We start from the raw sequence: 27,137 nt of genomic DNA, 5'->3' as shown, positions 1-27,137 counted from the left end.
ACTTACAGGTTGCGTGGACGATTTCCTACATATTACGCACGTGTTGCATTTTTGGTGTTGTTCTTCTTCTTATAAATGCCAATTTGCGAGCCGGCCGCGGTGGTCTAGCGGTTCTAGGCGCTCAGTCAGGAACCGCGCGACTGCTTCGGTCGCAGGTTCGAATCCTGCCTCGGGCATGGATGTGTGTGATGTCCTTAGGTTAGTTAGGTTTAAGTAGTTCTAAGTTCTAGGGGACTTATGACCACAGATGTTGAGTCCCATAGTGCTCAGAGCCATTTGAACCATTTGCCAATTTGCGGTTTTTTCCCACGTTCCACAGCACTATGAACTGAACACTGGTTTCGATGCAATGTTTTGGTTTCTGTTGCCGACTGTCAGATGTTTTTGCCAAAGACATAATGTTATTCCCAAACTTTCGAGTGCAATTATTGAAGTATCTGCGATCATATGTTAGTGTATGCATTCGTCTGAGCACGCGCGCGCGCGCGCGCTTGTGTGTGTGTGTGTGTGTGTGTGTGTGTGTGTGTGTCTAGAAGGCGAGGGGGAAGAGTGCTTCTTTTCCTTGTTGTGTAAGAGGAACGATTGGTTTCTTTTTTTAATATCATTTATTTTATTAAGTGTATTAGGGAGTCTGTGCTGATGTGTGTTTGTTCATTCATCACATGTTTGTTTTCAGCGATGGCTTTCTGAATGTGGAAGTTTTCTTGCATTTGTATAAGATGTTTGTCATGGTTGCTTATTTTCATTATTTTCATTTCTTGTTCCATGTTTGTAGAATGGTGGCTATGGTGTTTTAAATGTTCTGCAAATGTGGTTTGTTTCGTACTTCCAACACCTGATATGTTCTTTGTATCCTGTTTTAAAATTCCTCCATGTCATGCCTATGTATACTGCATCTCAACTTTGACATTCACGTTTCTATATTCCTGATTGTTGGAATTTGTCCCTCTTGGTAGCTGGTGTTTCTCTGTGGTGTTGTCGTTGTGTGTGTTTGTTGAGTGTGTTTGTAAGTTTTCAGCTTGTGAATTCTCTTGTGTTCTGGAAATGTTGTGTTTGTTTTATATTAGTGTTTTTATTTTTTGATTGAGCTTGAGCACAACGTATGTGTCATACCCATTGTTCCTAGCTATTTGTGTGATTGTACACATTTCTTTTTTATAGTGTCTCTTGTTGAGTGGGATTCTGTTTAATCTATGTAACATATGTCATAGTGCTGTAAGTTTCTAGCTATGGGGATGGTTTGAGGTGGAATGTATTATTGTGTCTGTGCCTGCAGGTTTTGTAAACATGTTAAATGTGTGATTGCCATTTTCCTTTTTATTGTAATACCAAGAAAATTTATTTGATTTTCTTTTTCTTTTTCAAGTATGAATTTTATGTTGATTTCCGAATGGAGTTTATCTATTTTTTCACTTGGCTCATCTACCAGACAAATAATGTCATCCACATATCTGTACCAATACATAATTTTGAAACTTTCATCAGTGGTTATCTTTTCAAATATCTGATTTTCTAGATGACTGGTGAAAATGTTTGCTAATGTTCCTGATATTGGGGGTCCCATGGGCAGTCCATCACTTTGTAGAATATATTCTTTCTCAAACTGACAGTAGTTTTGTTCAGTTGTCAGTCTGAGCATATCTGTTATTTCTTTTATTGCGTCTGTGGTGAGGTTGCTGTGGGATGAGAGATTTTGTTCTATGATTTCTATAGTTCTGTGACATGGATGGAGGTATACACATTTTCTATGTCAAATGAAATCAGTGATGCTGTGTGTGGTACCTGTATGTTCTGTATGTTTTCTATTAGGTTTCCTGTGTTTATCACTGTTCTGTTGTTTTCTACTTTATAGTGTTTTGTAACTAACTTTTGGAGGTGTTTGGCTATGTGGTATGTTGATTCTTTCTTGAAGTTGATAACAGCTCTCATTGGCATTCCGCTTTATGTACTTTTGGTTGACTGCAGAGTGTTGGTGCTTGTGGGTTTTTCTGTGTTATGTACTATTTCTGTTTGTCTGTGAGTGTGTGTTCAATGTTTTTCAGTGTTCGTTTCACGTTTGCCTGGAATCGTGTAGTTGGGTCTACCTTCAGTTTTTGTATGTCTTTGGTTTTTATGTATTCCTTGGTTTTGTGATGTATTGCTCTTTATCCTTGAGTACTGTAACATTTCCTTTGTCTGCTCTTGTTATTAATAGGTTGTTGTCTGGTAACTTGTATTAAAGACAAGGTGTACCGCAATGATCCCAAAACCAGTGCTGAGCTGAAAACAAACATTCATCGTGTAACCCCTTTACAATTATTGTAATTTAGTATGCTTTTACCTAAATAACAGAACACCTGTCTCTATGTTGCCATTACCTAAATCCGAATATCTGTAGTGAAGTTCACTTGTTGAATAAAGTGTGTTTGTAACTAATTTACGTTTTTTTCATATAGTTCAATAACTGTCACACTGTAAGTCGTAGGGTCAGTATTGCCTTGCATGTTCCTACATTTCTACAGAATCCAAACTGACCTTCCCCTACGTCGGCTTCTATAAGTTTTTCCATTCGTCATCTATTAGAAACTAGAGAGCAAATACTAGAAGAAACAAAGACAAAACACACTCATGCTTCTGCTCCGACTACTGCGTTCCGTATGCTTATTTGTATAACTGAGCACCAGATGGCAGCGCCAATCAGATAAGACTAGCTCTCACTGTCGAAAACATATTGGCGTGAGTCACTTTACCCTCTGCGCCAAATTCCCCCACTCTTCCCTAAAGGCTCTAGAGAGGCAGTTCTGACGTTGCAGTTGATAATGGAAGCAAGGCTAAAGCAAAATCAAGGCAGATAGGGTTTGTCGACATAGAAAATCAGTCGACAACGTAGGATCGTGCAAGGCGTTCGAAATTCTGAGAAAAATAGGGGTAAACTATTGGGAAAGGTGCGTAATATACAATATGTACATGAACCAAGAGAGAAGACCGAGTACGAAGTGCTTGTATTGAAAAGAGTGTACGACAGGATCATAGTCTTTCACCCCTGCTGTTCAATCTCCACATCGATGAAGTAATGACGGAGATAAAAGGAAGGTTGAAGCGTGGAATGAAAATTCAAGATGAAAGGATATCAATGATGAGATTCGCTGACATTGCTATCCTGAATTAAAGTGAAGAAGAATTATAGGATTTGATGAGTGGAATCAACAGTATAATGAGTAAAGAATATGGACTGAGAGTAAATAGAAGAGAGACAAAGGTAACGAGAAGTAATAGAAATTAGATCAGCGAGAAACTTAACATCAGGATAGGTGACCTCGACGTAGTTGAAGTGAAGGAATTGTGCTGCCTAGTCAGCAAAATAACCCATGACGGACGGAGAAAAGAGGACATAAAAAGCAGACTAGCACTAGAAAAAACGGTCATTCCTGTCCAAGAGAAACTAGTATCAAACATAGACCTTAATTTGAGTAATAAATTTCGGAGAATGTACGTTAGGAGCACAACATTGTACGGTAGTGAAACATGGACTGAGGAAAAACCGGAAAAGAAGAGTCAAAGAGTTCGAGATATGGTGCTACAGAAGAATGTTGAAAATTAGGTGGACTGATATGGAATGAGGAGGTTCTCCGAATAATTTGTGAGGAAAGGAATGTATGGAAAAGGCAGGAAGAAGGAACAGGATGATAGGACATCAGTTAAAACATCAGGGAATGACTTCCATCTCACTAGACGGAGCTGTAGAGGGTAAAAATTGTAGAGGGAGACAAAGATTGGAATGCATCCACCAAATAACTGACGACATACGTTGCAAGTCCTGTTCCAAGATGAACAGGTTAAAAATTACGCCTATTTGTTAACTCGCCATCCGAACTTAGAATAATATACAAAGGCTATTCCGAAATTAAGGTCGCGAAATGGAAACCACAGTGAAAATCAAAACTGTTTCATTTGCAACAGTTAGCTACAACTTCCATCTACTTATCTCCATAGTCGCTGATCCGACTTAGACGTTTGTTGTAGCGTTGTACCAACGTTCCATTACCCTCGTTATAGAAGGCACCCGCCAGTGCTTTCTACCAATCCTCTACGCTGGCCTTCAGCTCGTTGTCTGTGCCAAAATGTTGTCTTCATAGCCAGCGGTTCATGTGAGCAGAGATGAAACTCAGAGTGAGACAGTTACGGGATGTATTGTGGGTAATCAAACATTTCGAATTGAAAACGATGCAGAAGCATCTTCATTGCCCCTGCAGAATGCGGCTGAGAATTGTCCTGAAGAAGAAACCGCACGACAGTTATGTAATGTTTGCTGCATAGCTTCAGGCCCTCGTACTAGGCGGGAGACACTATTGTTCTAGGTATCTTTATGTGCTCCCTGTGAACTCAGAACTAAAAAGAACAACGTAACGTGATCGACGGGCATACTAGAGGAGCTGCCCAACACGCCTGTGCAAAACTTCATCGGATTTTCACTGTGGTTTCCATTTCGCGACCGATCGTTCCTTACTTTCCAAATAACCCTCGTAATTTAATTGCATATGACATGCTACAAATATACAGTAACCAGTGGAAATGTTCTCCTATCGGAGCACAAAAAATGCGAATAGGGTCTTGTTTATTTGAAAGACTGATAGAAAAGTGGGGCACCAGCTGCCTTATTCTACCTTCTTCAGCACCAACAAAATTTTCCCAGTAATCTGGTCATGGGAACATGTTGACGCTCTTTTCAACATTCAGCTTACCTCTCACTCGCACAAGCTTCCATATATGTAACTTGCTCACACCCGCTAGTCCATCGCTTTAAATCGCTCATACCCGTCCGCTCTCTGTTGCCCTTTCTCACTCACTCACTGAACCCAATTCATTATCATTATCTCTCTGTGGATCTCACTGTCATTGTCTCATGTGTCACAGCCACAATCTCCTTCATTCTGCCCTACTACTACAGACTCCTCTCATTCTCACGATCACTGTCACTCACTTTTGCTCTCTCTTACTCCTAACATCTCATTCCTTCCTCCCTACTGCTGCTGCCTCTTCTCACTGTCACAATCTCTCTTTTTCTTTGATACTATCATATACTCTGTCTCCCGTTAGCACTGGCAATCACCCGTAACCACTTTCTCTCCCCCCCCCCCCTCCCCACAGCCCCTAGTATTGTCTCCGTCCCTCTTTTCCTACCAGTGCTCTATCACTGTCAACTATGTTCCACTGCCACGATGTTCCTCTCTTTCTTTCATACTTACGTTCTCAGTTTCACTCTTTCTGTAACACAGCTTCTGTATATTATCGTCCAATATATTTTACTTTTCGTCTTTTTGCCACGGCCACTGTCGTCTTCTCTATCATCATGAGAAATTGGGAATACGTACGCAGGACAAAATTGTAAGAAAATTTTTAAATAAATAGAAACACATTAATATTTTTTGTGCTCCGATTGGAGCAGTTTTCCCCTCGTTTCCTTCTTTTTCCTGCTGCAGTATGGCACTTGATTCATATAGAAAGAAATAAACTGGTCAGTAAAATTAAGGTAGTTTACTTATGCAAAACTGAAATAACGCACAACTAATTTTGCATCTCATACGGTATTTTACGAGCAAAAAAGTGTTTCATTTGCTTCAATAATTAAAATTGCTACACCAAGAAGAAATGCAGATGATAAACTGGTATTCATTCGACACATATATTATACTAGAACTGACAGGTGATTACATTTTCACGCAATTTCGGTGCATAGATCCTGAGAAATCAATACTCATAACAATCACCTCTGGTCGTGATAATGGCCTTGATACGCCTGGGCATTGAGTCAAACAGAGCTTGGATGGTGTGTACAGGTACAGTTGTCCATGCAACTTCAACACCATACCACAGTTCATAAAGAGTAGTGACTGGCGTATTGTGACGAGCCAGTTGCTCGGCCACCACCGACCAGACGTTTTCAATTGCTGAGAGGTCTGGAGAATTTACTGGCCAGGGCAGCAGTCGAACATTTTCTGTATCCAGAAAGGCCCGTACAGGACTTGCAACATGTGGTCGTGCATTATCCCGCTGAAATGTAGGCTTTCGCAGGGATCGAATGAAGGGTAGAGCCACGGGTCGAAACACATGTGAAATGTAACGTCCACTGTTCAAAGTGCCGTCAGTGCGAACTAGAGGTGACAGAGACGTGTAACCAATGGCACCCCATACCATCACGCCTGGTGATACGCCAATGTGGCGATGACGAATACACGCTTCCAATGTGCGTTCACCGTGATGTCGCCAAACAGGGATGCGACCATCATGATGCTGTAAACAGAACCTGGATTCATCGGAAAAAATAACGTTTTGCCATTCGTGCACCCAGGTTCGTCGTTGAGTACACAATCGCAGGCGATCCTGTCTGTGATGCAGCGTCAAGTGTAACCGCAGCCATGGTCTCCGAGCTGATAGTCGATGCTGCTGCAAACGTCGTCGAACTGTTCGTGCAGATTGTTGTTGTCTTGCAAACGTCCCCATCTGTTGACTCAGTCATCGAGACGTGGCTGCACGATCCGTTAGAGCCATGCGGATAAGATGCCTGTCATCTCGACTGCTAGTGATACGAGGCCGTTGGGATCCAGCACGGCGTTTCGTATTACCCACCTGAACCCACTGATTCCATATTCTGCTAACAGTCATTGGATCTCGACCAAAGCGAGCAGCAATGTTGCGATACGATAAACCGCAATGGCGATAGGCTACAATGCGACCTTTATCAAAGTCGGAAACGTGATGGTACGCATTTCTCCTCCTTACACGAGGCATCACAACGACGTTTCACCAGGCAACGCCGGTCGACTGCTGCTTGTGTATGAGAAATCGGTTGGAAACTTTACTCATGTCAGCACGTTGTAGGTGTCGCCACCGGCGCCAACCTTGTGTGAATGCTCTGAAAAGCTAATCATTTGCATATCACAGCATCTTCTTCCTCTCGGTTAAATTTCGCGTCTGTAGCACGTCATCTTCGTGGTGTAGCAAATATAATGGCCAGTAGTGTACAAAATGTGATTCCCAGATGATGAGACACTTTACGGCGTATTTCTCCATGACACGTTACTTTAAAAACTGCGTTTTCGCCTGCTACCGGTCTTTGCACGCGTATTTTTTGTCTATATGTAGGGTAACTTTGAACCTCTACACCCCGGAAACGGATAAGCATACGAAGAAAAGTTACAAGGTTATTCCAAATCGGGATCTTAGGAATACATCGTAAAAATTACATTCATTTGCTGTTCATTGCCGTCTCAGAAAACGCGGCTGGGTTTCGGTACCCAAGTAACACGCTTCTCGGTAATGGACAAAGATTTTTGAAAACTGGAAGATAGCTCTTCTCTTTGATCAGTTTGCAGCGGTTATTTATTATTTAGATTTCACCTCATACCGGATTTTACGTGTAGAAATAGGTTTACATAGAACGTCAGTATTTTAGAAACGGATAAAGATACCAAGGAAGTTTACAAGGTTTTGAGAGATCTGGTTCTTAGGAATATATTGTAAAGATTTCAGTCATTTGCTGTGCTTAGCCGTCATGTAACCCTCGGCTGGCCCGCTGCTGACGAGGAAAATACATTAAAAACCCTTTTTTTTGTAGTTTTTCGAGGAAGCGCTCTTGAACTAATGATGCCTCCATTAGTCTCATAAAGACCAGAGTATAACACATGTGATGCTAAAAGAACCAATCGATTTGCTTCTTTTGCCTAAGCAGGAGTAATGTGCATAGTGTTCATAATTTGACCACCTACTGCAGGATACTGATACCAAGACGACCCTTCTGTTGCATATACAAACGGCCCTGAGCTCTAGAGTTATACAAGTCCCTTGTCGCTACATTTTCATCACCAATAGAAGCGGAAGTATGGGCACCGGAAAATCCCGCTTTTTTCCGTGGCATCTTGGAACAGGTTAGGTACGTTTGTTTTCGGATACATACAATGAACAGAGAGGCCTACATAAATTAACAACGTAAAAAAATGATAATGACAATAGAAAAAACTGTTTTGGTCCTAATTCTTTTTAAAATGGTTATTAATGAAAACATGTGCCAACAATGACACAAATCTGGTGAAACAAGTTTGGATTCATATAAAGCTGGACCTTAAATCCAGTAAATTTGTTTGCAAACACGGCTACTGCAGGAGTTTCAAAACCAAATGACAAATAAACCACGGCTTTGCTTAGAATCGTCACGATTAACCTAGTTAACATTTACGGAAAATTCCGTCGATAATTTGAGGACCATAGACGTTAATTTTCCACGATGATACTTAATTTATATTTTATCACATGGCCTCATCGAGAGCTTCTAGCTGTATAAGACTGTTATTTGCAAAGATATGTAACATTAAAGGACTTTGAATCTGCACGAAAATTATTCTTCCCTCCCGGGATATCGAGAATCCGACGTAACGAATTGTGTTGGTACCCGTTCGTCGCTATCTGTATGCCGCAAAGTGCTGTTTACTTGTAAATGCAAACATTAAACAATGGACGACGGGAACTACACGTCCGTCTCAAAACGTGCTACACTGTACGTGTTAGTCGTCGGTAACATAATAGAGTGTGACCACCTATCTGGAATTCCGCAATGGCCAGCGAGTTGGGCTGGAGAGTAGGGAGGGAGGGAGGGGAGCTTGCGAAAGCTAATGCTGAACCCTCTACAGGAGGACTGTTTCTTGTCAGTACATTACAGGAGAGATTGTAACAGTAGTACGAGATAGGAAAGGGTTAGGATACTACTTCACAAACTTTGCTAGCGTATCATCATTCAACTGCAACTTAGTTCTGTGCCAGTGCTGTGTACGAACTGTAACGACCGATCCTGGATAATGGCCATGCATTGTCATGTACCCTAACAGTGTTAAATAAAACATTCAACATGGGTAATTACAATTGGTTTTTAGCGCGTTTAACAGCTACCTTTGCACTATATGTTTCTCTGTGGGAAGAACAATAATTATAAATACCAGTCAAGCTATTTACTCTTTTCTCGTGCCCTGGTAGATGGTTTCGAGGTGTCTACAGTGTTTACTTAAGGCGGGTTTAACGAATTTCCGAACACGATATATAGGGTGCGTCAGAACTGAAGTCATTATTTTTATGTGGCCAACAATATCTTTATCGATCTATACACCTACAAACACTTTTCTTAATTATTAGGGGTATTGACTGTTCCGTTAACGGAATGTAGCCCATTACCAAGACACATTTCAGAAAGCTATCGATTTAAATGAAAAAAATTATAACTATATCAGAGTTATTGGTCCCAGTCGTACAGATGATTAACTCGGTTTAAAGGTTGGCAAGTATACTTGAAAGTTTGGAAACCAGACTGAACAGCTGTAAACCGCCATAGAGAACCTGTAACACGATAGCTCTAATGCTCTACTGATTTGTTTTGCCTTTGTTTCATTTAATGTTACGTCATTGAGCGTCTGTAAATGTGTTTGTTTGAATCGATAACATAAAATTGTATACTCCTTTCTTTGTACGAACTTTGATATCATGATTTGATTGTATGCTGTGTAACATATCTCTCGTTTAAATGCTTTGTCCCAGTTGGAGGGAACAGAACTTACTGTATATAATTGCAATTTTGTGTGAATAATTTTTTGTAGAGATGTCAATATGTGTAAATGTTTTGTTTTATTTAATGCATTTGGTTACTGTTATGTAAATTGCTGATCCTCACTTAGGGCTCTTAGTATTCTGTGTATAAAAGTTGTTGTGGTTCCCCTCGGGAACGGAACTGTGTAGCGCGCGCAAATTGTGGTTGGCCTAGGTGGAAAAGGTGGAACCGATAGTCAGTCGGGGACGAGCAGTCAGTCGGGGACGAGCTACGAGTCCGTGCACTGCCATGTAAATGATGCATATTGTACTGGTTCAGAGAGAGGCTTTTCCTGCTACTTCCTATGCCTCGGATGGATGGATAAATAGCTGGAACTACTCTGGAATTTGTAATATGTCGTCGCCACCAAGAAATGACAGAGTCCTGCAATTCAGTCTGCGAATCCACCTACCAGCTTGCAGTTGCCACCACGTTGCGCAATCACTGTAACGTAATACTATAATGATGTACAGTGAAGGATCAGCTTAATGGATGTGTTATTGTGCTCAAATACAAGGTAATTTATATCTGAATTTATGTACCAACCTTGATTTTTCTCCTCATCATAACACCTCTCAGGTTCCTTTCCGTTTGAACTAAAGTGATTACCGAGTGTCCTTACTGAAAGTACATTAAAACCCAGTTTTCTAATTAATTCCTCTTGAACATAGTAAAGTTAAAGTTAATGTGGCAAGAGAGTGAGTTAGAATTAATGATGCTTACTGAAAATCATTTTCCTAGTAAAAATGCTTATTAATGTGCTGTTGCCAACTTCAAATTAAAAGTTCTTAGGACTGAGGCTTACAGAGTTTTGCTTGGTAAATGATCACATTACTACCTGTTGTTAATCGCAGAAAGTGAGTCAGTACCTTACATAAATGTTAATTTTATGTCTCACGGTAGTAAAAGTAGAAAACTGCATAGTAGGAAATTATATGTTCATGATTACTAAGTGTTTGTCTCTCTTGTGTGCATATTAACAGTATAAAGACCACTCAGTTAGTGTAAGCCCTGAAAGTGATAGTGTTTTTGTGTACGTGTTATAATTTTGCAATTAGTTTTTGTGCTGCTCCAGTTGTTAACTTCAATCTTAAAACATATGTGTGTCAGAGTTCATTGCACTCGCGTGTGGCCAAGTCTAGGTTGTGTTTGTCCGTTATAGTTACTTATACCTACTTTCTTAAGCGAGAATGTTAATCATTCTCTTGCCGAGTTAGGCTGGCGACCATTTTCTTTATCCGTTGAACAGTGTAGATAGGCAAAATTTTGTTTGGTACTGTTCAAATATTTACGTAATTCTAACTTTCATTTCCGATAAGCCACCTCCGTTAGGAACAACACGGTCAACATAACAAAATTCCTCTCAGAGGGTAACACTGCTCTGTTGCTTTGTACCATAATTGCTATAACAAAATAATTCTGTTTTGCAAACTGCCTCCAACTTCGAGGTTATGGTATAGCAGTAGCAGGCGGGGAGTGTTGTAAACCTAGCAGTGAAGGGTGTACAAAGAGGAAAAGGAGCAACTGCACATCTTCCCTGTGATAAACAGTACATCTCCTCTGTTTACTGTTGCCGAGGATATACAACACCAAGCGACACTAGAGAGCCGTCAAGGTGCACCGAAGCGAGGTCAGGCAGCATTGACCCGCCATCCGACAGCACCTCGCACCCAATAACCTGTGTAACGATCGGCGTTATAAAATTCCCGATTAACTCGTGGCGGCGACCGTGAAAATCCTGTTAGGCGCGAGTGGCCGGCCGGTTATCGCTTTATCGCTCATTACGGCCTGAAGCGGCCGCGGGCGACGGAGCGAATTAGTGGCCTCGCGTGACGCCTCGTCACAAAGTCGAGTACATCGCCGCCTCTCCGAAACCCCGTCTCCAGTGGCAGGGCGAAGAAATGTCAGGTGATGTTATCGGTCGCTTAATGTAACAATACTGTGCAGAAGAAGGGAAAAGAAAATGAGGGTGTATTAGATGTGTATATGTTTGTGTTTAAGTAAGTTAAGAGCACGAGGGAGGCTGTTCTGATGCACTTCGTAATGGACGCAAAGTTGTGGGTGAAAGGATGTCAGTAATCAGATTCGTTGATGACACTGCTACCTTCAGCAAAACTGAAGAAACCAGTGGAGTGTGCGCTGATTTGAAACTTCCTGGCAGATGAAAACTGTGTGCCGGACCGAGACTCGAAATCGGGACCTTTGTCTTTCGCGGGCAAGTGCTCTACCATCTGAGCTACCCAAGCACGACTCACGCCCCGTCCTCACAGCTTTACTTCTGCCAGTATCACGTCCCCTACCTTCCAAACTGCAAGTGCTCTGTCAACTGGGCTACCCAAGTACCACTCACGCCCCGTCCTCACAATTCTACTTCCGCCAGTAGAGCACTTCCCAGCGAAAGGCAAAGGTCCCGAGTTCGAGTCTTGGTCCGGCACACAGTTTTAATCTGCCAGGAAGTTTCAAATCAGCGTACACTCCGCTGTAGAGTGAAAATTTCATTCTGGAAACATCCCCCAGCCACGTCTCCGCAATATGCTTTCTTCCAGTAGTGCTAGTCCTGCAAGTTTCGGAGGAGAACTTCTGTGAAGTTTGGAAGGTAGGGGAAAGGTAGGGGACGAGGTACTGACGGAAGTAAAATTGTGAGGACGGGGCGTGAGTCGTGCTTCAGTAGCTCGGTTGGTAGAGCACTTGCCCGCGAAAGACAAAGGTCCCGAGTTCCAGTCTTGGTCCGGCACACAGTTTTCATCTACCAGGAAGTTAGTTTCAAAATTGAAGATAAATTACAGAATCTGGTGAGTGGAATGAACAGTCTAATGAGTACAGAATGTGGATCGTGTGTATAACGAATGAAGGCGAAAGTAACAGAAAGTACCATAAATGAGATTAGCGATAAATCAAGACGAGAATTTGATACACTATAAAATCCCAAAAAATGTATGCATTCATGCACTATCAAATTACAATTCATGCATGTTCAAGTGAAGAATGCATAAAAATATGCGCTATCATTTTTGTTCATAATTAATTTTTTTCACTCCCCTCTTTGCACAGTTAACAACTAACAGCACATCTAAATTAGTTTCTGTGAGGTTGCCGAGCTCACCAGTTAAAATACTTTTGCAGGTAGTCAATGACCTCTCTATAACACAAGATGTTATAGGCGATAATTTGAACGAATTTATTTGTGACAGTATCCAGCGAAGTTCTTTATTCACGGTTCCACCACAAAATGCCTTCTTCACTGAACAAAAGAATCCTTAATTTTGTTCTTTCTTACGACATAGTCAAATTTGTTCTTTACATCTACTCCCACTTTCCCTTGGACATGACTGAGGCATCTCTGGAATTCAACAACTGACATTAAGTCTACCAGTGGCAGACACGTGGCTTCTGATTTTGTCATTGTAGAGGAAAATTTAGAGAAGTTTCTCTTAATGTTAATTAAATCCTGCTAAACATTTTTGCATTTAAATGCTCCTTGTGTATCTCTGATACATACGGCGTCATCTGCCATACTTGAAAAATAAGTATTGAAGAATTAATTTTGTTACAATTAACTACGCGTCAGTTTCACTTCATACCAATTTAATGGCATCTAAACTGTCAGAGCAAAATATTGCAGTTTCCAACCAGGACCCCTGTGTAGTAAGGATGGGCTCAGGGTGTAACGGTAATTCAGGTAGGCCCTTTTTGTAAGCAGTTACACGTGGAGGGGCTTTTGAAAACGCCTGTACAGAACAAAATAACATCTATTTTTATAGCTTTCAGACCATTAAAACTGATATATCCCTAAATTTTACACATACCTTTTTAGTTGAGTATATCAAATTCCCCCCATGAACCATGGACCTTGCCGTTGGTGGGGAGGCTTGCGTGCCTCAGCGATACAGATTGCCGTACCGTAGGTGCAACCACAACGGAGGGGTATCTGTTGAGAGGCCAGACAAACGTGTGGTTCCTGAAGAGGGGCAGCAGCCTTTTCAGTAGTTGCAGGGGCAACAGTCTGGATGATTGACTGATCAGGCCTTGTAACATTAAATAAAACGGCCTTGCTGTGCTGGTACTGCGAACGGCTGAAAGCAAGGGGAAACTACAGCCGTAATTTTTCCCGAGGGCATGCAGCTTTACTGTATGATTAAATGATGATGGCGTCTTCTTGGGAAAAATATTCCGGAGGTAAAATAGTCCCCATTCGGATCTCCGGGCGGGGACTACTCAAGAGGACACCGTTGTCAGGAGAAGGAAAACTGGCGTTCTACGGATCGGAGCGTGGATTGTCAGATCTCTTAATCAGGCAGGTAGGTTAGAAAATTTAAAAAGGGAAATGGATAGGTTTAAGTTAGATATAGTGGGAATTAGTGAAGTTCGGTGGCAGGAGGAACAAGACTTTTGGTCGGGTGAATACAGGGTTATAAATACAAAATCAAATAGGGGTAATGCAGGAGTAGGTTTCATAATGAATAAAAAAATAGGAGTGCGGGTAAGCTACTACAAACAGCATAGTGAGCGCGTTATTGTGGCCAAGATAGACACAGAGCCCACGCCTACTACAGTAGTACAAGTTCATATGCCAACTAGCTCTGCAGATGATGAAGAAACTGATGAAATGTATGATGAGATAAAAGAAATTATTCAGGTACTGAAGGGAGACGAAAATTTAATAGTCATGGGTGACTGGAATTCGTCAGTAGGAAAAGGGAGAGAAGGAAACATAGTAGGTGAATATGGATTGGGGGGAAGAAATGAAAGAGGAAGGCGTCTGGTAGAATTCTGCACAGAGCATAACTTAATCATAGCTAACACTTGGTTCAAGAATCATAAAAGCAGGTTATATACATGGAAGAATCCTGGAGATACTAAAAGGTATCAGATAGATTATATAATGGTAAGACAGAGAATTAGCAACCAGGTCTTAAATTACAAGACATTTCCAGGGGCAGATGTGGACTCTGACCACAATCTATGGGTTATGAACTGTAGATTAAAACTGAAGAAACTACAAAAAGGAGCTAATTTAAGTAGATGGGACCTGGATAAACTGACTAAACCAGAGGTTGTACAGAGTTTCAGGGAGAGCGTAAGGGAACAAATGGCAGGAATGGGGGGAAGAAATACAGTAGAAGAAGAATGGGTAGCTCTGAGGGATGAAGTAGTGAAGGCAGCAGACGATCAAGTAGGTAAAGAGACGAGGGCTAATAGAAATCCTTGGGTAACAGAAGAAATATTGAATTTAATTGATGAAAGGAGAAAATATAAAAATGCAGTAAATGAAGCAGGCAAAAAGGAATACAAACGTCTCAAAAATGAGATCGACAGGAAGTGCAAAATGGCTAAGCAGGGATGGCTAGAGGACAAATGTAAGGATGTAGAGGCTTGTCTCACTAGGGGTAAGATACATACTGCCTACAGGAAAATTAGAGAGACCTTTGGAGAGAAGAGAACCACTTGTATGAATATCAAGAGCTCAGATGGCAACCCAGTTCTAAGCAAAGAAGGGAAGGCAGAAAGGTGGAAGGAGTATATAGAGGGTGTATACAAGGGCGATGTACTTGAGGACAATATTATGGAAATGGAAGAGGATGTAGATGAAGATGGAATGGGAGATAAGATACTGCGTGAAGAGTTTGACAAAGAACTGAAAGACCTGAGTCGAAACAAGGCCCCGGGAGTAGACAACATTCCATTAGAACTACTGACAGCCTTGGGAGAGCCAGTCATGACAAAACTCTACCATCTGGTGAGCAAGATGTATGAGACAGCCGAAATACCCTCAGACTTCAAGAAGAATATAGTAATTCCAATCCCAAAGAAAGCAGGTGTTGACAGATGTGAAAATTACCGAACTATCAGTTTAATAAGTCACAGCTGCAAAATACTAACGCGAATTCTTTACAGACGAATGGAAAAACTGGTAGAAGCGGACCTCGGGGAAGATCAGTTTGGATTCCGTAGAAATGTTGGAACACGTAAGGCAATACTAACCTTACGACTTATCTTAGAAGAAAGATTAAGAAAAGACAAACCTACGTTTATAGCATTCGTAGACTTAGAGAAAGCTTTTGACAATGTTGACTGGAATACTCTCTTTCAAATTCTGAAGGTGGCAGGGGTAAAATACAGGGAGCGGAAGGCTATTTACAATTTGTACAGAAACCAGATGACAGTTATAAGAGCCGAGGGGCATGAAAGGGAAGCAGTGGTTGGGAAGGGAGTGAGACAGGGTTGTAAGCTCTCCCCGATGTTATTCAATCTGTATATTGAGCAAGCAGTAAAGGAAACAAAAGAAAAATTCGGAGTAGGTATTATAATTTATGGAGAAGAAATAAAAACTTTAAAGTTCGCTGATGACATTGTAATTCTGTCAGAGACAGCAAAGGACTTGGAAGAACAGTTGAACGGAATGGACACTGTCTTGAAAGGAGGATATAAGATGAACATCAACAAAAGCAAAACGAGGATAATGGAATGTAGTCAAATTAAATCGGGTGATGCTGCGGGAATTAGATTAGGAAATGAGACACTTAAAGTAGTAAAGGAGTTTTGCTATTTAGGGAGTAAAATAACTGATGATGGTCGAAGTAGAGAGGATATAAAATGTAGACTGGCAATGACAAGGAAATCATTTCTGAAGAAGAGAAATTTGTTAACATCGAGTATCGATTTAAGTGTCAGGAAGTCGTTTCTGAAAGTATTTGTATGGAGTGTAGCCATGTATGGAAGTGAAACACGGACGATAGATAGTTTGGACAAGTAGAGAATAGAAGCTTTCGAAATGTGGTGCTACAGAAGAATGCTGAAGATTAGATGGGTAGATCACATAACTAATGAGGAGGTATTAAATAGAATTGGGGAGAAGAGGAGTTTGTGGCACAACTTGACAAAAAGAAGGGACCGGTTGGTAGGACATGTTTTGAGGCATCAAGGGATCACAAATTTAGCATTGGAGGGCAGCGTGGAGGGTAAAAATCGTAGAGGGAGACCACGAGATGAATACACGAAGCAGATTCAGAAGGATGTAGGTTGCAGTAAGTACTGGGAGATGAAGAAGCTTGCACAGGATAGAGTAGCATGGAGAGCTGCATCAAACCAGTCTCAGGACTGAAGACAACAACAACAACAACAACAACATATCAAATTATTGACATCTGCATCTTTACTCTGCAGACCACCGTGAGATCCCTGGCAGATAGTACGTCCCATTCTACCAGTTACTAGGGTTCCTTCCTGTACAATTCCCGTATGGTGGCAGGGAAAAATGGTTGTCTGAATGCAGCTTTGTATGCGGTAATTTGAATAATCTTATATTCGCGATTCCTATGTGAGCGATACGTAGGGGGTTGTGGTATATTACTAGAGTCGTCCTCTGAAACCAGTTCTTGAAGCTTTGTTAATAGACTCATGATAGTACGCGTCTACCTTCTAGAGTCTTCCAGTTCAGTTCCTTCAGTACCTCTGTAACGGTTCAAACAATCCTGTGACCATTCTTGCTGCCCTTCTCTCTATAGTTCAGTATTCCTTGTTAGTCCTATTTGGTACGGTTCCCTATATTATGTTCTTTATATTAAGAAGCATTACCAACTGTATACTAATAAGATTGTAACAATGAGAAGTCTTTTGTGTTAGATTCAGAAGCATCCGACCGACCTTACATTTCAAGGCGGTGGGTTACCCTGTACTGTTAAAGAAATAAATAATATAAATAAATGTTCGGACATGCAGAAGGAATCTGGAGCAGAAATCAATTTGTCACGGAGGGTGGGGGGGGGTGGGGGGGGGGGAGAATGAATGGAGTAAAATTAGAAGAAAATCTGAAGAAAAGAAGAAAAACGAGAATAGTTAGTGTTGAAGAAAGCTATAACAGCATTCACAATGAGACTTATATTGGATCGACGATCAACAACAGGAAGACTGTTGGGATATGCAAAAGTTGGCTAGATGATAAGAGGGAAGGCGGAAATTTCATTTTGAATGCAAGGTAGTGTTGGGGCATAGGGTAGCTACTATATGGGTATACGGGAGAAAGATTTAACGTTAACCGTAAGTGCACATTTTCTATGCAGTTATGGTATGATGACAAATATTTTAATTGCGTGGTGAAGTACTGGACACAAACGAGTAAGAAACCGATGAAGAAAAAGGAGCATGAGAAAATCTCGTCACCTTTTCGGTCGAGTACACCAAACCAGAGCTTAAGGAGCGACGCACTGAAACTAATGAATGTTGCACACATATCATACGCAAGGAGTCGTTGATAGACCAAATTATTACGGACTTCCATTATTTGTACCGTTTTGAAAAACAACACTCTCTAAAGTACCCGGACGCCCTCCTGTGACGCGTAATTGTTCACTAGGAGCCACGAAAGGTCAAAAACGAGCAACGAAAGCGGACAGTGGATGATTTCGAGCGATGAATCACGCTGCAAGCTGTTGTAATCCGATGGAAGGGTTCAGGATTGGCGAATCCTGGAGAACATAAAGTGCCTTCATGTGCAGTGCCAGCAGCGAAGTATGGAGGTAGAGGTTTTCGTGATTAGGATGCCTTCCGCTTATTGAGCTTAAGAAAACACGAAATGAGGAAGTGTATGAACACGTCTTACAGCCTTGAGTACTGCGTACCGTAGAGGAACAGTTCCGAGACGATTATTGTTTGTATCATCATGAAAACGTACCCTGTCATATAGCAGCATCCGTGAGGCAACGGTTTGTAGACAATAATATTCCAGAAGTAGACTGTCCCGCCTGGGTGCCGACCTGAACCCAACGGAACACCTTTGGAATGAGTCAGAACGTCGACGTGGCCTCAGGGCCCGGCGTCCAACGTCATTCCATCTCTGGTTTCGGCTCTTGACGAGAAATGGGCTGCCGTTCTTCCAAAAACATTCCAAACATTATTGGAATGTCAGCGAGATTTCAAGTCGTCGTAAAGGGCGACCACTCCCCATATTTATATATATATTTCATCATATAGCGTATATTCTGCTGTACTAACGACGTTATTAGTTTTCCTTTTCCTTCCAGTTAATAATTATTTCTGAAAACATTACTGTAGAAATCAATGATCACAACATAATCCTTGAAATTAATTATAACAGACTAGATCGCAGGGCACATATGTTAAAAGTGACACGTTTCGAATATCACATGATCTTCCTCAAAATAAGGATAGGAAAAACAGAGCAGTTAGAACTAATTTTAGTTCTGAACAATCGGTACTTTTCGGTATTTGTTTCGTATAGGTTCTAATAGATTTTTTAATTTTTTATTAATAAATAAGTAAAAATCCGAAATATAAATTTTGCGTTGTTAAATTAATTTTTTTAAAGAATGAGTAACTTTTATTGGTAATGTGTGCATTGGTTTGAAATATTACATTATTATAAAAAATGTGAAAGTTATCAGTGCTAGTTTAACAACTCTGCGGAGAAAAACGAGCAACAAACATTGGGATAAGACCAGGTACAGCATTGTTGAGACAATAATGTCCCTGTTTTGTGATTAGGTACCCGTGTGAATGCAGTGTGCAAGACATCTCACCTCTAGTCTACACAGTATGCAGTAGTTTCTCGCTCTGGTCACCGAACATTCATTGTATTGCAGAATGGTTCCAACTTTATTCTCGAAATAATTTTATGAAGTGAACATACAGGGTGTTTCACAAATGACCGGTATATTTGAAACGGCAATAAAAACTAAACGAGCAGCGATAGAAATACACCGTTTGTTGCAATATGCTTGGGACAACAGTACATTTTCAGGCGGACAAACTTTCGAAATTACAGTAGTTACAATTTTCAACAACAGATGGCGCTGCAAGTGATGTGAAAGATATAGAAGACAACGCAGTCTGTGGGTGCGCCATTCTGTACGTCGTCTTTCTGCTGTAAGCGTGTGCTGTTCACAACGTGCAAGTGTGCTGTAGACAACATGGTTTATTCCTTGGAACAGAGGATTTTTCTGGTGTTGGAATTCCACCGCCTAGAACACAGTGTTGTTGCAACAAGACGAAGTTTTCAACGGAGGTTTAATATAACCAAAGGACCGAAAAGCGATACAATAAAGGATCTGTTTGAAAAATTTCAACGGACTGGGAACGTGACGGATGAACGTGGAACGTGCTGGAAAGGTAGGGCGTCCGCGTACGGCAACCACAGAGGGCAGCGCGCAGCTAGTGCAGCAGGTGATCCAACAGCGGGCTCGGGTTTCCGTTCGCCGTGTTGCAGCTGCGGTCCAAATGACGCCAACGTCCACGTATCGTCTCATGCGCCAGAGTTTACACCTATATCCATACAAAATTCAAACGCGGCAACCCCTCAGCGCCGCTACCATTGCTGCACGAGAGACATTCGCTAACGATATAGTGCACAGGATTGATGACGGCGATATGCATGTGGGCAGCATTTGGTTTACTGACGAAGCTTATTTTTACCTGGACGGCTTCGTCAATAAACAGAACTGGCGCATATGGGGAACCGAAAAGCCCCATGTTGCAGTCCCATCGTCCCTGCATCCTCAAAAAGTACTGGTCTGGGCCGCCATTTCTTCCAAAGGAATCATTGGCCCATTTTTCAGATCCGAAACGATTACTGCATCACGCTATCTGGACATTCTTCGTGAATCTGTGGCGGTACAAACTGCCTTAGACGACACTGCGAACACCTCGTGGTTTATGCAAGATGGTGCCTGGCCACATCGCACGGCCGACGTCTTTAATTTCCTGAATGAATATTTCGATGATCGTGTGATTGCTTTGGGCTATCCGAAACATACAGGAGGCGGCGTGGATTGGCTTCCCTATTCGCCAGACATGAACCCCTGTGACTTCTTTCTGTGGGGACACATGAAAGACCAGGTGTACCGCCAGAATCCAGAAACAATTGAACAGCTGAAGCAGTACATCTCATCTGCATGTGAAGCCATTCCGCCAGACACGTTGTCAAAGGTTTCGGGTAATTTGATTCAGAGACTACGCCATATTATTGATACGCATGGTGGATATGTGGAAAATATCGTACTATAGAGTTTCCCAGACCGCAGCGCCATCTGTTGTTGAAAATTGTAACTACTGTAATTTCGAAAGTTTGTCTGCCTGAAAATGTACTGTTGTCCCAAGCATATTGCAACAAACGGTGTATTTCTATCGCTGCTCGTTTAGTTTTTATTGCCGTTTCAAATATACCGGTCATTTTTGAAACACCCTGTAGCAATGAAGTACAATGTTTTACTTGCTTTAAAAGATTAAAGATTTGTCTGCCATTTCTGTTTCTATTAAATAATATGGGGGAAATTATGGTAACCGTAATGAATTAATAACTTGATAACAATTCATTCATAGCATATAATAAACACAGAAAGCAGGAGATCTGGTGCCTATGTGACACAATACGCCTTAATCTGCTTGCAGCCCTTGAAAAAGACAGAGTTCTACAACCTTAGTTTTCACCGTTTAGCACTGACTGTTCGTAACGCTCAGACGGTGGTATGATCCCACATTTACATGATTTTTTAATAGCGTTTCAAAAAATTAGTAAGAGAATACTGGTGATTTTTTTTTGTAGCATCCACCCGCAATTGACGAATGGTGGGTGGGCAAAATTTTCTTTCATTTGCCTGTTTGATGTAACATTTTGATTTTATGTATGAGAGTGTAAAAAATTTTGAACCTTGGTTCTAGTTATACGTTTATTAAGGAAATAATACGAATAAAAAACCGAAAATCGTTTATTTCAGAAATCGGTTATTCTGAACGGGCGAAAGTCAGGTGAAATTGGCGTGAGAAAAAAAAAAACCCAAAACCGATTGTTTCAGAGATAACTGCCATAGTTCTCAAGATGATCTTGGGGTGATTGAAACCGGTCACCTTCCAGTAAACCTGCCTTGCGATCTAGCCTTTTATAATTAATTTCAAAGATAAACCAAATAAACTGACAGAAATAAAAATTTCACACTTGGAACGCTTTCACTGAATGCTATACAGATAACACTCCAGTACTTCCAGTACTATAATTATGTCCTTATGCGAGTTTATGTTGATCGCAGAAAAAAGTCATTCCTACGGCTGAAGAATAGTGTGAGCACATGAATGCAATAGGGGGTGCCTAACGTTACCGGAAATTTTCACGTGGAGATCACAGGGCAGTACGTTCAGAGGGCATGCATGTAAAGCTAACCAGAATGTTGCGGATATGAGAAAGATCGAATCATTAGCATATGGTACTGGCATTCGCTATAGCCATAGTACGATGACTGGAGGCGATGACATGGATTCTCTGTAGAACAGACAGATGACGTAGTGGAGTTGAAATCTCGTGTACCCATACGTCGGGTGCCTCTCACATCGTACCAAGAAGAAAAAAGTAATAAAAAAAAGAGGAAGATTTGGATGACGTAGAAGCAAAGTGAACTGGGACACTGCATGGCATTCGGGGCTTCTGTTTATTTCTTGGTTCAAATGGCTCTGAGCACTATGGGACTTAACATCGGTGGTCATCAGTCCCCTAGAACTTAGAACTACTTAAACCTAACTAACGTAAGGATATCACACACATCCATGCCCGAGGCAGGATTCGAACCTGCGACCGTAGTGGTCACGCGGTTCCAGACTGAAGCGCCTAGAACCGCACGGCCACACCGGCCGGCCACATTTCTTGAACACGTACCTTTCCAGCTCTGGTAACCATCGTGTGGAGAGTTATGATATATATAAACAGGAATGGTTTGGTACTCGATGAGGCTGAATGATTGCCAATATGTGACGAGAATGATGAATCTTTCATTACCAGGGTCCCAAGAGAATAATGTAAGACCCCAAAATTCAGTCCCACTACAAGCTATGTGCTGTGTCGAAGGGCACAGCCTTTCTCCCCAACGCCATCGGTCGTGATCTTGGGAGTGCGGCACTGGTGCTGCATGAGAGCGGCGGCTATGGGAAACGTGATGGACTCGGGAGCCGTCGTCTTGCAGCTCGGACAGTGCACGGACTGCGGTTGTCATTTCGAGTGGGATGAGGAGGACCTGACAGGCCAGAGCTGCCGATGCAATGAAAGCGACTAGCAATCACGTGGCGCGGCGTCTGGGGCCGGGCATTGTCGCAATGACTGACGTTGTCCGATAGGGAGACCGAACCTGGAGGTGTTGGAGTCAGGTGGACCGTCTGCTGTACAGAGAGGAAGCGGCAAAGTCGGCTTGAGCCGCGTTAGAGGCCGCTGCAGGTAGTGGCTGACAAGTTGTGAGCCGGTGCTGGGGCGTTGTATGGCGCTCTGGCCACACTTGTTTCTCTTTGGCGTTTCTGATCTAAGTAGTTGCCTCAGAGGATCTGTTTCTGATCATGCACAAGGCTGGTCTGTGAGGTTGAAAGTCCACGGGGCTTTCTTGTTGTGGGGCCTTGCAAGATGGACTATGGTCAGCACATACGGCGGCCATGCAGTTAGCAGAAAGAGCACGTGCTGTCTTCTCTGATCACACACACGGCGCCGCAGTGAAAATGAGTAATGGCTTCGACAGATTACAAGGAGCACAGTCAGAGTGTTTTTGCAGTTATTGTTGGTATTTTTGATGAAGTTGGGATCAAGTCGAGGCATGGTATTATGTACAACTAAGTGAAGTTGGATTACATGCTGCCAACTGTATTTCATTGTGCTACAGGGCATGCGATAGTGAATGTTATGTCAGTAAGCAAGGCTTTCAAGTCAGTATACACTGAGTGCATGACTGTACTGACTGAATGAGAGCTTAAATGGCTTTGTTCTGTGGAAGGTGATTTTGGACAATGCTGTAATTTGGTTGTGATTCAATTGAGCGTACCGATAGTTGTTGTAATGGCTTGTGTGACCGATTTATCGTATGTGTGACTATTTCATTTGGACACAAGCTTGGGTATTTGTGTAGTATTGTTGGCCACTGGTGTCTTGGTGCTTGGATGTAATTAGTAGTTACAGAGCAAGCGGTAGTTAGTGGATATGTTACTGTCCGAGATAACTGAATGTTTTCTGGTACAAGTACTCGCTACTGTCGCTACCATTGACAGAGGAGGGCCACATACTGTTACTTGTTGTGTTGTGTTAATTATCTGTTATAGACACAGATTTTTATTACATATTTGAGCCGTGTTTTTAAAGTACTTCCACCTCACTACGTTAAATTACTAGTGTCACTAAGTTGCTGCTTTGTCTCAACGTGAGCAGCGGTAGCACCGCTATTACTTCCCGGTCGCTGTCTGTCGTAAGCGAGTTCGGGTCGCGAGTTCGGGTCTGTCAATCAGTTGGAACATGTCTGGAGCGCAGTCCGGACCTTCCAGTCGGGGAGTTGCAATGCGGCACTAGTACAATCGGGTTGGAGCAGCAGTGAGGTCTGTGTCGAAATGGCTCGCCCGACCATTGCCGCCCCGCATCACTTGAGCCGGGCCACGGTCTCTGTGGATCGTCGGTCGGGCGTCCTACCGGATCTCGCGTTTTGGCTCGCTGATCGTTCATGAGTCGGCTGTGTGCGTGTGCATCGACTCCTGATTTGTCTTCGTGCGTGCTTAGTTACTGTTGGGTATCGTTCAGGTCTTCGTGCAAGTGTTCGTCAGGTTGTGTGTGTACTTGGCGTTATTTCCACTGACGAATATTTTAGATGTTGTCGCCATTCTGAGGGGAGTCGGTCGTTTGGTGCGGACCAGGGAAGTTATCTCCACACGGTGCAGTCGGCTGAGTCCGCTGCCGGTCCCTGCGCAGTGTCGGAGCGTGCAGTCGGCTGGGTCCGCTGCCGGTCCCTGCACAGTGTCGGAGCGTGCAGTCGGCTGGGTCCACTGCCGGTCCCTGCGCAGCGTCGGAGCGTGCAGTCAGCTGGGTCCGCTGCCGGTCCCTGCGCAGTGTCGGAGCGTGCAGTCGGCTGGGTCCGCTGCCGGTCCCTGCGCAGTGTCGGAGCGTGCAGTCGGCTGGGTCCACTGCCGGTCCCTGCGCAGTGTCGGAGCGTGCAGTCGGCTGGGTCCGCTGCCGGTCCCTGCGCAGTGTCGGAGCGTGCAGTCGGCTGGGTCCACTGCCGGTCCCTGCGCAGCGTCGGAGCGTGCAGTCGGCTGGATCCGCTGCCGGTCCCTGCGCAGTGTCGGAGCGTGCAGTCGGCTGGGTCCGCTGCCGGTCCCTGCGCAGTGTCGGAGCGTGCAGTCGGCTGGGTCCGCTGCCGGTCCCTGCGCAGTGTCGGAGCGTGCAGTCGGCTGGGTCCGCTGCCGGTCCCTGCGCAGTGTCGGAGCGTGCAGTCGGCTGGGTCCGCTGCCGGTCCCTGCGCAGTGTCGGAGCGTGCGTGGAGCTGTCCGATCGCTACGAGCTTCGTGGCTCACCGACCCAGGAAGTCGAAGTTGAGTGGTGTCTTAAGTACCCAAGCCACATCCGTTCATATTGTGTCGTTCTTTCCGGTGGTTAGCTGTTGGCGAGGTTTTCCTGTGAGCAACACCGAGTGTTTGCATTGCTGAAATTTAGCCGCCATGCGGTGGAATTAACTATATTGGTTGATTTCAAAATCAAATGTACCAGCAGAATTTTCTGCCTTGTGGCCGTTAGTATACCACTAACGTAATATCAGGCAGTGTCCTTTCCTCACCTGTTGTCACTGTCCAACACGGTGTGTAGTTTGGACAGCTCAATACATATTTCATTGTGGATAATCACGTCCGTAACAGTTTGGTCCTTGAGTTCTCATATACCGATTGGTGGCAACAATGTCCTTTTGTCAGTCGGTCCGTGGCTGTCCCTTGGTTGCGTTACCGACGGATCAAGTGTAGTAGGGCTCACCACCTGTCTCACCTAAGTGAACGAGTGCAGACCGACCCCCTGGAGGCTTCTGAGTGCTGTTGTCTTTACTTTCTCACCAGTGTTTAATTGTATGTTTATAATCTATCATAGCCAATGATAAAAAAATTCTTGGTTTTACTGTGTTTTATATAAGTAAGTTTGAATTCCGGCAAGTGGATATTTGCTGAAAGGTTATTGTCGTTGTGTTGTCTTTTTAGTCCGGTTTCAGCTACTTAAAACTTAAGGCTTATGGTTATTTTTTTTTAATTTTGGAAAATTAATTGTGGGCCTTCAGCCTTGGAACCTTATTCTTAAAATTACCTTTCAAGCTTAAGCATTGCGGCTTGGAATCGTATTCTTAAAATTACCTTTCAAGCTTAAACATTGCGGCCTTCTGCCTTTGAAAGGTTATGGTAATTTATTTTAAAATCTTGAAAATTTTATTGCAGGCCTTTGTAGTAGTAGTAGTAGTAGTAGTAGTAGTAGTAGTAGTAGCTTTATTCATCCGTAGATCTCTTTTTACAAGGATGTAGGATACGTCAAAGTATTTACAAATTTAGGTCAATTTAAAATAAGCTAATTCGTATTCACATATATTTATAGACTTCTAGTTAGAGACAATCATTAGATTTACTCCTGGTACACAATACTTTTTACAAATAGCTTATTATTTAATGTAGCGCCACATTGTTCACTCATAACTCACTACCAGTCACTGCACACTCTATACACACGTTGTTTCATAACACTTCACTCACCACACACACACACACACACACACACACACACACACACACACACACACACACACACACACACACACACACACTGGTGATCTCTGGGCCATTTTCTGTATGTATTGTTTATGTTTCTCTATCCATCCCTGCCTTGAGGCTTTCAGACTAGCTGTGATAAATACTTCATTAAATTATTTTATTTGTAATTGTAACTGCGTGTTTTCAGTCACTTGAAATTTACCTTGTTGGTGTTTAAGATTTCTTGTTTGGAGGCCTTCAGCCGTGAAAGATTTGGAGTTTGAAACTCGTAGTTCTAAAAGTTCGGCTGAGTGCCGCTTTGGTTGTAAATATGTTATTAAATTACAATACATTACAACTTTAAGGTGAAACTGACCCCAACCTGACTTGGCCCTTTCCACAATCCTAATCACCTGTTCTGCCCAGCGGGTTTAGCGGGCGTTTCAATATCGGATATTGTTATTTTAAAGATGATATTTTGTGTAGTAATTCGAGCACTACTGAAGTTTTGTGTAACGTTCTTAACTAAACATTTTTTGTTATGTTAGCTCTTGAAGTTATAATTAATTTGAAATTTTAACTTAACATTTTGTTGATTGTCTTTTTGGTTCTTGGATTTTCACTGCTGTACTGTGTTCACTGCAGGAACTTTTTGTTTAATGGTATAGTACTGAACACAGTCCTAGAAATTTAATTAAGGTTGCTTTGTGATTGTTATCTTTTGTGTGGCTAACATTTTCTTGTGCTTAAGGAGTACAATTCATTATAATTTAGCATATTGTGTTATTAATAAACCAATATTATTTTAGAGATTACTCAGACGATGCCACACTTTTATTTTTCAAAATTCAGATGGCTCTGAGCACTATGGGACTTGACTTCTGAGGTCATCAGTCCCCTAGACGTAGAACTACTTAAACCTAACTAACCTAAGGACATCACACACATCCATGGCCAAGGCAGGATTCGAACCTGCGTCCGTAGCAGCAGCGCGGTTGGGAATTGAAGC

This window comes from Schistocerca nitens, chromosome 1 (genome assembly GCF_023898315.1).
Source record: "Schistocerca nitens isolate TAMUIC-IGC-003100 chromosome 1, iqSchNite1.1, whole genome shotgun sequence".
NCBI lineage: Eukaryota > Metazoa > Arthropoda > Insecta > Orthoptera > Acrididae > Schistocerca > Schistocerca nitens.
The sequence above is the reverse complement of the archived record's forward strand: the minus strand, read 5'-3'. Positions refer to the sequence as shown.